The 11246-nt window shown below is 43.6% G+C and overlaps 1 protein-coding gene across 1 annotated transcript in view; it reads left to right on the top strand.

The window, feature by feature from the left end:
• The window catches only part of MED12L (mediator complex subunit 12L), a 297559-nt gene that overhangs the window by 168459 nt on the left and 117854 nt on the right, over positions 1-11246 (top strand). The gene's annotated exons all lie outside the window — the stretch shown is intronic.

Consider the following 11246-nt stretch of genomic DNA (forward strand, 5'->3'; position numbering starts at 1 on the left):
TCACGCTGTCTGCTGTCACTCGTCCTTCGCAGGGAAGTCTTAGGAGTGGGGTCTCCTTTATTTCTACCCCTCACCCTGCCACCCAGGTGTATGAAAACGCCCCCAGATGTCCCAGAGTGTGGAGCCTATGGCAGCTCGGGCCTGTCTGTGAATGACTCAGCGTATTTCCCTGCAGGGTTTACCATTGGCCCGGCTACCATTTTGAGTTTCCTTGAGGTTTACGCTGGGCGTTTTCTGGGTACACTTAAAAGCGAAGATTAGCTTGTACACATTTTTCTCTATTAGGATTGGAAATAAGTATCTTGTTAATGTTTGCAAAAATATTTTATCCTGACGTACTATTTCTTGATCTTATTTTCATGTATTTTTAAAATTAGATATTTTGTTATGTTGTTTAGCAAAACAAATAACTTGGCTTTATTCAGCACTAGGCACCAGTCTCAACACAAAATAAATGAAAAAATAATAATCATGTTAATAATAATAACAAGATAGGTAGAGGGCGTGTTCCTTGCTTTCAGGATTCTTACTATCAAAAGAAGAAAAAGATTAAATAATCAGTGTTTTGTTTTCTTTTTGTGTATGATGCTCTGATTGATGCTCAAAGTTCCGTGTTCTCTCACCCCCATCCACTTTGTTTGTGGGATCCTAAGATTAGAGTTCTGTGGGATTTCACCCTGAGGAATCTTTTTCTCAGAACCCTACCCCCCCACAGACACAGACACACACACACAGACACACAGACACACACACACAGACACACACACACACAGACACACACACCCCCCTCCCTTCTCCAGCACTGTTTCTGGGCCGGACTGTGCCTTGTCAGGAATAAGGCTGGTTATATATAAACATCCCTTGTGTATTCAGACTGCAGATGGAGACTAGCACACGTAATCCCCAAATATGTCTGTTATTGTTTCCATCCAGAATTTCATCGACTGCCCTTAGAAACTGGCTTTCTTACTTCTTGTTCTATAAATATCCTGTCATGTTCTTTACCCAAAAATCTTTAAGTAAGTACAAAAACAACTTTGCTGTTATTGCCTTGCCCCAGGCTTCCTCCATTTGCTTCCTTGGATGGTAAAACACACCAGTGCACTTTGCGTTGTCCCGACTTGCTGTCTCAGAGATGTATTCGTGTTAGCCCTGTGTGGGTAGATATACCTTACTCTTTTTTCATGGCTTTGTAGTATTCCATTATTTGTTGAATCAGTCCCTCTTGATGGACATTTAGATAGGTATGAACATTTTCAATGAATTTATTTAAACCACAGGAGCTATTTACTGGGTTACATCATAAAAAAAAGGTAAAATAACGAAAAGACTTTCCCAGCCAGTGATTTATAAGTGTGTGTGTGTGTGTGTGTGTGTTGGGGGTGCGTGGCTGCAGTCAGGATTCCACTGGACATTGAGAAATATGTTGGGGTACGAATACAGAGGATTTTAGTACAAGACCCAATATAAACATTACATGCAAGTACAGAGATCCTTAATGGAAGTGAGTTTGGAAGTTGCCCTCTGAAAGGGCCTGTGCTGCAGCCGGCGTCTGAAATGGTTTACTGATCGCTCTTTTATCCACAGAAGGTGGTGAAGGCCCATCTGAGAGGAGAGAGAGGTGTGAGGAAGGGAAGCCAGCTTTGCGGGGGGGGCACGCAGAGGGACCTAATTGTCACACTGCAGAGTTCCTAATTCAGTATGCTGTGAAGTGTTTGAGGTTTGTAGTAAAATAATTGCAGGTGTGCTTTAAAAAGTGTAATCTGGCAGCAGAACTGAGTACCGACATGCCTTTTTGTGTTTCTCTCTGTGAAGCCTTGAATCCTGCCACAGTCAGAGCATTGGTTGAAAGTAGAGGAGGAGGGTGGCAGGACTTGTGGCATTAAAACCTAATTAGTTGCTGTATTGTAAAACGGTGCTTTCTTTTGTTTGTGTTTAACCTCTTGAAATGAGTGACAGGCCCAGGAATTCATTGGCGGTTGAGTGCTCATCTTTGAGAATTATAATGGAGAACACATGTCTGGTACAGCATCTCCACCTTCTGGTCGATCGACAGTAACAGTTCATAAAATGAATTGGTGTGGGCAACATTCACACGTTTTGTAGACGGCTTACAAGCTCTCACTTTGCGTTAGGCACCAGCGTTGAGTCACAAGCTGAAGACCTTGTCCCAGTTAATTGCTTAGATTTTCTGTGTCGCTGGTATTAGATTGGGTTTGACCTCGACATTCAAAATTGAGAACTTTGTTAGAAAAACAAAAACTTCAGCGCATGTGTTTCCTCTTCTCTGTGTGGTTTTTTGGAAAGATAATGAGGAAGCAGAAGAGAGAGTTTCTCCTCCACCTCCTGGTGTCTGCAGTGTAGCATTCCTCATTCTATTCGCTTTGCTCCCATCTGCTCTCACGACTTGCCTCACCTGTCTCTGTCTCTGGAAGTGTCCCCGACACCTTGGTGTTTGTGTTTGTCCCTCGTAGCCTGTGTTGTTATATCTATCTAGATATAACCATCTAGAATGGGCAGTGGCTGTGCTTGTTGGCTTGTTTGCTATCCCCGGTGCCCACTCCCATGGTGGGCACTCCGGAGTGCTTGTTGAGTTGTTGAGTGAATGACTGTTCCTAGAGTATGGGGGAGACAGAGAATGTCCCCCACCTGGATGCTCTGCTCCCATGGGGAAAGGTGAGTGGGAGGATAGAAGTACTCTATACTCAAGGACTGTGAATACTTTTAAGTGATGTGCTCCCAGGGGCGTGAAGTCATGTAATCACTATATCTGCTCACTTCTGAGCTCCTTTGTAGCTTTCTGAACCCCTGACCTGCATGATTCATCCCGGGATAGGTAACGCAGAGGATAGCACACTGCTGTTTGTTTCTAAGACACTTTATTTTACTTAGTGCTCTGACTGCTCAGCTTTTTAGTACATCATTAGAACAAGTTAGGAAAATGAGCCTTGGGAAGTCACTGAGAGTGGTTTGAGCTGACTGGGACCTCATTTTTATTAGATAAACTTTCCCCGAGTTGCTCTGATAAACAGCTGCCGGCTGTTCCTGCTGTGGGCGGGAAGGAGGGAGTGAGGGAGGGAGGAGCAAGCTGAGCGCAGGGCCCCGGTGCTGTGCTAGCCTCCAGGGAGCCCAGTGAGGTTGGCAGGTCAGGAAGTGCTGGGGGCCGGCACAGGCAGTCTCTCTCTCTCTCTCTTTCTTTCTTCCCATCCAGAATGTAAGCCACCCCTAATTAGTAGAGTCAGTCGTCTTCTCCGTGCAGCAAGCCCACAGCAGCTGAGCTCGCTTGTTTTGTGCTTCTGGATTGTGTGAGGGTTGTGTGGTTATCCTTGGCAATTTAATTTCCTCGATGGCCTGACTGAGAAGTAATTTGTGGTTTGGGCGATTAATGCTGCAGCTAGCTGCATCTCGCTTTTGTTAATCATCCGAGCACTGCAGTGATTCTGATGCTGTTCTGTGTGGACCGCTTGGCGGAATCAGAGCCGGGAGTCCGCGAGGCCAGGTTCTGTCCTTCGTCCTTGAGGGGCCGTTCAGGGGCAGCGGTGCTTGCTGCTCCCGTTGGCTTGTCCAGGATCCCCAGGCGGGTTGAGTGAGAACATGTGTTCGCGCTGGTTGCCTTAATCAGGACAGGAAGGTAATCTGGAGCCCGCGTTCTCCTCATCGCCCCCATCAGCAGCATCACAACTTCCCGCAGGTGGCTGGTCTAACTGCCGGGTAGGTGCCCACACCTGAACTTCACCTCCCCCTAGCCTGCTTGTTCACTTGTCTCCATGGAGGCCTGTGCTTGGAGGGGCGAATGCAGCCTCCATGTCTAAAATCTATTGAAATCACACCAATGGGAGATTTTGTGCTTAGTAGTTAATAGTGTTGGGAAAGATTCGTGATGGTGTTGCTGTGGGGGAGAGAAAGAGTTTAAATTGGAATTTCGATAATGCATTCCTTCAGGAAGCAAAAGCAAACAGAACTATTGCATTGCGTGGGCTGGGCTCTCTCTTGTGGCAGTTAGCCCTGCCCTAGACACTGCTGTCCACACGCCAGGAAGCATCTAGAGGGGCTGTTCGTTGAGTGGCTGCTAATCCACTTGCAGAACTCACTGTGGGTTCATGAGCTGGACGGAGGCAGCTTCGTGGGGGACCTGCTCATATGAGGGGCTGGAATCCTTCAGCTCTTTTATCTTGTCTTAAGCTGCTCATTTAAGCGGGTAACACGGTCCTAGCGTAGACATGAATTTTCATATGTGTTACGAGCATGGGGCCATATGTCCTGGTTGCCCACCCTTCCCCGTTTACACCTGTTGTGCCAGCTCAATAAGTGACATTTTTACTTTTGAAAGTATCTAGGTTTTGATGATGAATTATATGCTCATCCTAATCATAAGGGAATAAAATCATCAAATGTGCACAATTGATTGGTTTGACAACGTTCTCTTAATTGTATTGTCTTTCATTTTGTTGAAGAAATTTTTGAGGCTTTGGTTGGACGCACTTCTCACCTTCAAGCTCAGCCTCATCTGCGGTGTTGACGTAGTTTGTGTGAATAGCACTTGTTAAGGTCAATAGTGAGCAAGGCTTTCTTTGGGTAGTGTCAGTAGTCCCTCCAGGGTCGCATTTCGTTTCAATACTGAGCCGTGGTTAAACCTGAGCTGCTGGAGACACCTTGCCTGAGTCCAGGTCCCAGAAACAGCCTTTCTGGGCTGTGTGGCCGTGGGGACGTTCTCCACCTCTTTATCCCTAACATGGGGCTCTTGCTGGGGATGAAGTGGGCAGATACAGGGCAGGAGCTGAGAGCAGTGCTGGTGCGTAGGGAGCACCTAGTAAATGTGAGTTGTGTGCATGGTGAGCGAGGTGCACAGTGAGGTGGGTGCCAGGTCCGCCCACCCTGAGTCCTTGGTGTCTGTGACCACACAGCCTCCCCTGGGCCTGACGGAGCTGGGGGCAGAGGCCTGTAATTCAAAATTATGAATTACAGCTGTGACTGCTTGGTTCTCAGCTATTTACACATAAATGGCTAAAAATAAACACTAATTTCTAATTTTCAAAACCTAACCTTGGTCAGTTTTGCTTCCACCATATCTGAGGGCGGATCGGCAGGATGGGGGCAGCGCTGTTAATGGGGTGAGGGAAAGAGGGGTGCAGAGGATGGCTTGGATCTCCATTCAAGTGCCTGGGTGGATGGTGGTGCTTTTGAACGAGGTCAAGGGTAAGAAGCCTCCTTGGACGAGGTGGGGAGAGAGAGAGATGCAGCCCAGGGGACGGCGTGGACCCCCGGCTTCCTAACCTGCCACCATCACTTCGCTTCCCAGCCATGTTCCCTTGGCTCATGGGCCTCAGTTTCCTCTTCTGTAAAACGGGGTAGTAACAGGAGACCTACTTCATAGGGTGGTTGTGGGGACTAAAATATTTATATATTTAAAGTGCTGGGGACAGTGCCTGGGAGCACTGTGTAAGATTTGATTATCCTTGTCATTGTCGTTGTCTTTATCTCTTTTTAACCCGTTATTTTAGGAGTATCTATGTGGTGTATGTAGCTGTCTTTCAAACAGCATTTCAGAGAGCAAATTAAACTCCGAAGCAGGCATCTAATGACCCTTGTATACAGACTTCGTAGAAATCGCTTGTTCTTTTTACTGTTTTTGTGATTATGGAGAGGTGGGAATAAAAAATTTTGCGTTATTATTTATTAATTTATGATTAATATTGTACCCTTCCCCAGATTTATTTAGGCCTTTTTGGTTTCTGGAGGCCTGGGTTTTTATATTGCTGGAAAGCTCGGGCGTGTTCTTCTCTCTGTCCACTGACGTTCAGGAGCCCCGCTCAGGTTCTCAGCGCCGGCAGCACCCCCCCAGGGGCAGTTTGTCAAAATTGGAGTATTTTGTCCCAGTATTTGGTAGATGGGGCCATGGATCCTTGAAATCCTGAGTTTCTCATGGGAGTAGCCCGTTAAACCTCCCCATGAGTGAAAAACCTGCTTATAAATATCTGAGCCCAGAATTTAAGTCTATTTTACTTATAAAACTTGTTTTTGTCTGGTTTAATATACAGCAACCAGACTTTTCCAGGAGTGTAGCTACTGTCTGAGAACTCTATTTAGAATCTTCTCAAGATTTATTGTTGTTTTAGAAAGCCACATCACCATTGGTAATGACATAAGTGGTATTTGGCTCACAAGTAACGTTTGTCACTGTTGAATTCATGTAATTATATAGAGAGATGCAAGTATCTGACTCTTTATGTTGAATGAAGGAATGATATTTTCTCATACAGCTGTGCCTAAGTATTTGACATTAAATTATATGTCATTTTATTATAAATTTCTCTTTTTCCTTTCTGTTATGATTATGGTTCTACACACACAGGCAGGCAGTCCTTGATCTTACAGTTCGGACATACATTTATTTGTATGTCACTATGTTTGTTACCATATTTGAGTTAAATCGTGTCACCATGATTTAGTTAAGTAATACCAGTTTCCCAGCAACACAGTTCAAATTTCAGTTAGCACAGTATATTAACTGTGATCAATTGCCTAAAGCGTGGACTTCGCTCTAGAACTCCAGTTCACAGTGCACGACACACATGTGTCACCACCGGTGACCAGGCACCGCATGTCTTTCACAGTCTCCTGGTGACTGTTTGCTCAGTTCACACACAAGCAGCAAAGTGTGCTGTTGGGACTCCTCGTTTGCCAGTGATAAACCTCATGACATTCTACAAAAAATGGCTAATTGGAGAGGGTTGACCAACAAAGATGAAAGCACAGCAAAAAAATGCAAAGTGCAACACTGGGAGCGAACACCCCATCAGATGTAAATAGAGTTATAGAAGAGACGGCTGCCTGGGGATGTGGCGCCTCGAGGTGCCCGGGCGGAGGAGCCTGTGGGGAACTTACTCACATCAGTGAGGAAGTGGTTGTGAGGGAAAGGATGAGATGTGCCAGCGAAAGTAGCGCTGGCAAGAACTTCACGTCAGAGGAACCCTTGGAGATAATTCCTGACATTAAAAGCACAGAGGATGAAATGTTGCAAGCTGATTCAAACTTAGAAAGGAGTGTGGCTGTTCTACAAGGCACAGAGAAAGATGCTCACTCTGTCGTCAGTTACATACCCAGGAGACAAGCACTCCTCAAATGACGCTTAACGTTTCCTTTTTTACAAAGAAAGAAAATGCTTTAATCCTCAATATTTCCAGTGTTTTAATTTTACTAATTCTTTTTCATTTTCCTATATATTTATAACCAACAATAAGAAAGTTTTTAATGTTTTGACAAAATTTTCTTAAAGGTTATAGAACAGTCATAATTGTTCCTATTGATTAAGATCGCTTTGCATGGTTAATTTTATGGTCCCACATCACTGTGCGACGTGAGGTCTGCATGTGTGTGTGTGTGTGTTTGTAATTGTATGTGTGTAGTAGGTGATATCATCTATGGCTTCTATATCAGTGCACTAAAAATGTGTTGAAGTCTATCTCACAAAAAGCGTGCAGTGGGTTCATGGGGTTTGGAAGCACTGATCTAGATGATTCCAAATTTGTGTAGTATGTGTTCATCCTGATATTCGTTTCCTTATGTGCTTATTCATTCTTCCATTGTATTTAATGGTGGTATTTCTCCACCTGCATAAAACAACATTTAAAACTGTAAAGGCATATGATATGGTTCAGGCTTTTTGAAAAAACACATAGAGGTATTTATTGTTGGTAATTGACAGATAGCTTCAGAGTTACTGAAGATATTTTGGTTTAGGCTAGTGGTAATGATCTTTATTAAGCACAGGATGTGGTTTTTAAAGACTGTTTAAAAACTCTCAGGTTAAGATGCCGAGTCATGTTCGTTATCCTGACTCTACCAGCCGAGTCATATTTGAGGTGTGTTCTGCATATGTGTGTAGGTAAACGTGTTCAGAGTGTTGTTGGAAAGTCTCGTTTACAACATTTAAACCTGGACGTAGACTTGTAAGCTCGGGGAATCTGGTGACTATTCTAGACTTCTGTTCACGCACCATGCTGATTTAATCAGACATGCGGCTCGTTTCTGAGTGCTGTGGTGGAGACAGCCCGGACGGCGACCACTGGGTGTTCTCTGCATTATTCAAAGGGAAATTGGGCCCTTTACGCTTATTAAGAATGTTTGCCTATGAAGCTGTTTGAAATAAGCAAATTTCCAATTTGGTTCCATATCTTGCGTTTCCAAATGAGGAGAAAAAAGGATATGTGGTCTAACAGCCACATTACACCATTTTAATCATTTTAGTTGATTTCTTATCAGCGTGGTTTATAAGAAAAACATAAGAATGTTCACAACAAAAGTTGCCATTTGAATCCCATGAGTTTCTTTCGTGCTAAAAATTGTGACATTGACAGTCTTAATTCTTCTCTCTTCAACTCTAAGAAATGATTTTTGTGTACTCTTGAAACCATAGGTAAATTATGTTTAATTTTATATTTTTCTGTAGTCAGTTGGGAAGGAACAGTATTTGCAGTGTTTTCCCCATGAAATCCATGTATATTGCAACCCTTTTAGTTCTTTTTACATCTATAAAATAACTTCTTGTCAGTCTTAATTGTTCCTTTCAAACATTCCCATCATCATTTTTCTAGGCAGCTCCAGGACTGTTTTTCTTTTTTTTTTGTATACATTAGCACTAAAGATGGCTGGAGGAAGCCTAGGGCCGGTTCGGCCCGTTTACTGTGCAGTCAGTCACACACTGAAAACAGGGTGCTCGTCCGTTCCTCCAGCTGTTTCATGGATTTGACCACTAGATGGTGCCAGAGCGCTAGGGAGTGGCTAAAGAATTCTGCATCTACCAGATGTTCAGTTTGATCTTAAGAAATATTTACTTTTAGAATTCACTTAGAGATATCTAGAGACTATTTTAAATATCATGTTGAGCACAGCAGGTTTTTTTCTTTTTCACATGGTACATGCCAGTAAGTATTTATTGATTTGATAGCTGTCTTTTTACAGTGTTTAGTCTGGGAGAAGATCTCTATTTATTGGATTTAAATGATTCCCAAGCTTAATTTTGCCCTAGTTTTCTTAAGTTTATTATGTTTATTTTTCCCTTGTATATCACGTTTCCCCACAGTGACAATAAAATTTATGTTTAGGTTGTGCTCTCTACGTGCAATTTTGCTTTAGCTGTTTAATCTAAATTTTTGGATTTTCCTAGTTACCATTCTCTTGAAGCTTTAGGTGAGAAACAAAATATTGATATACTGTTTGGAAATGAGAATAAAATGTATGAATGTAGAATGAATATAATATAGTTGGTAATACACACACCAAAGATTTTCTATAAGATCAGTCTCTTTGCATGCAAGTTTTATGAAGAATAAAAAAATTTCTTCTTGAAATTGTCTGAATTTATGTTTCTCACCTGCATGAAAGGAAGAATAACTGTGATCATTGCTGCGTTGAGGATCCTGAAATACTGAACATAATCCAAATGCTCCGTGTAAGAAATTTTAGGTTTCAGATTGCAGATTATTTCCAAATTATCATTAATTTAAAAAACAATCAAATAGAATTCTTGTTTTCTTCAATATTAATGTAGTATTTTATATTTACATCTGACATTAGCACAATATTTTATAGTGTTCTTTTTTTTTTTAAAGATTGGCACCCAATCTAACATCTATTGCCAATCTTCTCCTTTCTTCTTCTTCCTCCTCCCCCCCCCTTCCCCTCTTCCTCCCCTCCCCCTCCCCTTCCTCCACTCCCCCTCTTTCTCCCCTCCCCCTTTCTCCCCTCCCCCCCTTCCCCTTTCCTCCTCCCCCTCCTCCTCCCCCTCCCTCTCTTTCCCTCTCTCTCTCCCCCCCACCCCAAGCCCCCCAGTACATAGTTGTATATTCTAGTTGTAGGTCCTTCTCGCTCTGCTATGTGGGATGCCGCCCCAGCATGGCTTGGTGAGCGGTGCCATGTCTGCAGCCAGGATTCAAAGTGGTGAAACCCTGGGCTGCTGAAGCAGAGCGTGCGAACTTAACCACTCGGCCACGGGGCCAACCCCAGGAATTAGCTTTCAAACTGCCTTTTCCCTTGAGCTGCTCTAAAGCGTGGCTATCTTAACCCCAGCTAGTGGTACACATTTGGGGGGCGTGGCTATGCAGATCACCAAGTGAGGTCTGTACTGTACTGTTCATGTGCTGGAGGGCCCCTGGAGGTTATGGAATTGGGGTCTCCACAGCGAGATGGAGATTTTGATAGAGGTCCTCAGATAATTCCTTCACCCCCTTTGCTACTATCCTGTCTGCCAGACCTGACTCTCCTGCTGGACGCTCAGCAGCCCCTGAGTTCTGTTCCTGGACCGCAGCCGTCATTGCTGGGCTGAGTTCTTGTGCCTTCAGTTTTGCTCACTTAGCTTTTTAGAATTTTGCAGATTGTGTACAAGAGTCTAAATAAAGTGTCGTACTGTTTTATATGTGTGTGCCTCATCTCTGGTAACCACCCTGTCCTCTTTTTGTTGCAAGTCTGCCCTCACTCCTCTTCCTCGCACAGTAGTGGGAACAGACTAGACACTTAGTCCACACTCAAGCAGCTGAGGCTTTGAAAAAGAATAAAGGCTCGAGGGTTAATATTGAAGAGGAGGAAATATTCTGAGATTTAGAAGGCTTACTCTTGTACTTTTTCTTTTTTTCCTGAGGAAGATTAGCCCTGAGCTAAGGTCTGTGCCAGTCTTCCTCCACTTTGTATGTGGGTCACTGCCACAGAATAGCTGACAAGTGGCGTAGGTCCATGCCTAGGATCTGAACCCGTGAACCTGGGCTGCTGAGGCGGAGTGCACAAGCTGAAGCACAATCCCAGGGGGCGGCCCCACTCTTGTGCTTTTTTGACCTGATTTATTGACCTCTATCCTTCAACTGAAGGTGGTATTTTTAAACTAATGATAGCCCTGTTAAAGGCGGGATATAGCTTAAAGGGGAGACTGTTTTACTAATAGCTTTTCTAAAATAAAGACGATTAAATGGCTTTTTGATAAACTGCATACCTTGATTATTAACCAACCCTCCATCTTCTCTTCTCTACCCTTAGCACATGAGAATTTAAATGCAACATAGGGGTGTGATCATGGCAAATCTAAGTTCAGAGTGTTTTATCCAAAATCCACTTGTATTAATATGCAGTCACATTGTTTCCTCTGAAATAGCCTAAGTTTAAAATCAGTTAATCAAAACCAATCCTTTACCTATATCACTTAAAAAATACACTTGAACCTTGTCCTGTCTACCCCCACACCACTCAAGGTCCTAGAT

This window comes from Equus quagga, chromosome 1, assembly GCF_021613505.1.
Source record: "Equus quagga isolate Etosha38 chromosome 1, UCLA_HA_Equagga_1.0, whole genome shotgun sequence".
Classification (NCBI taxonomy): domain Eukaryota; kingdom Metazoa; phylum Chordata; class Mammalia; order Perissodactyla; family Equidae; genus Equus; species Equus quagga.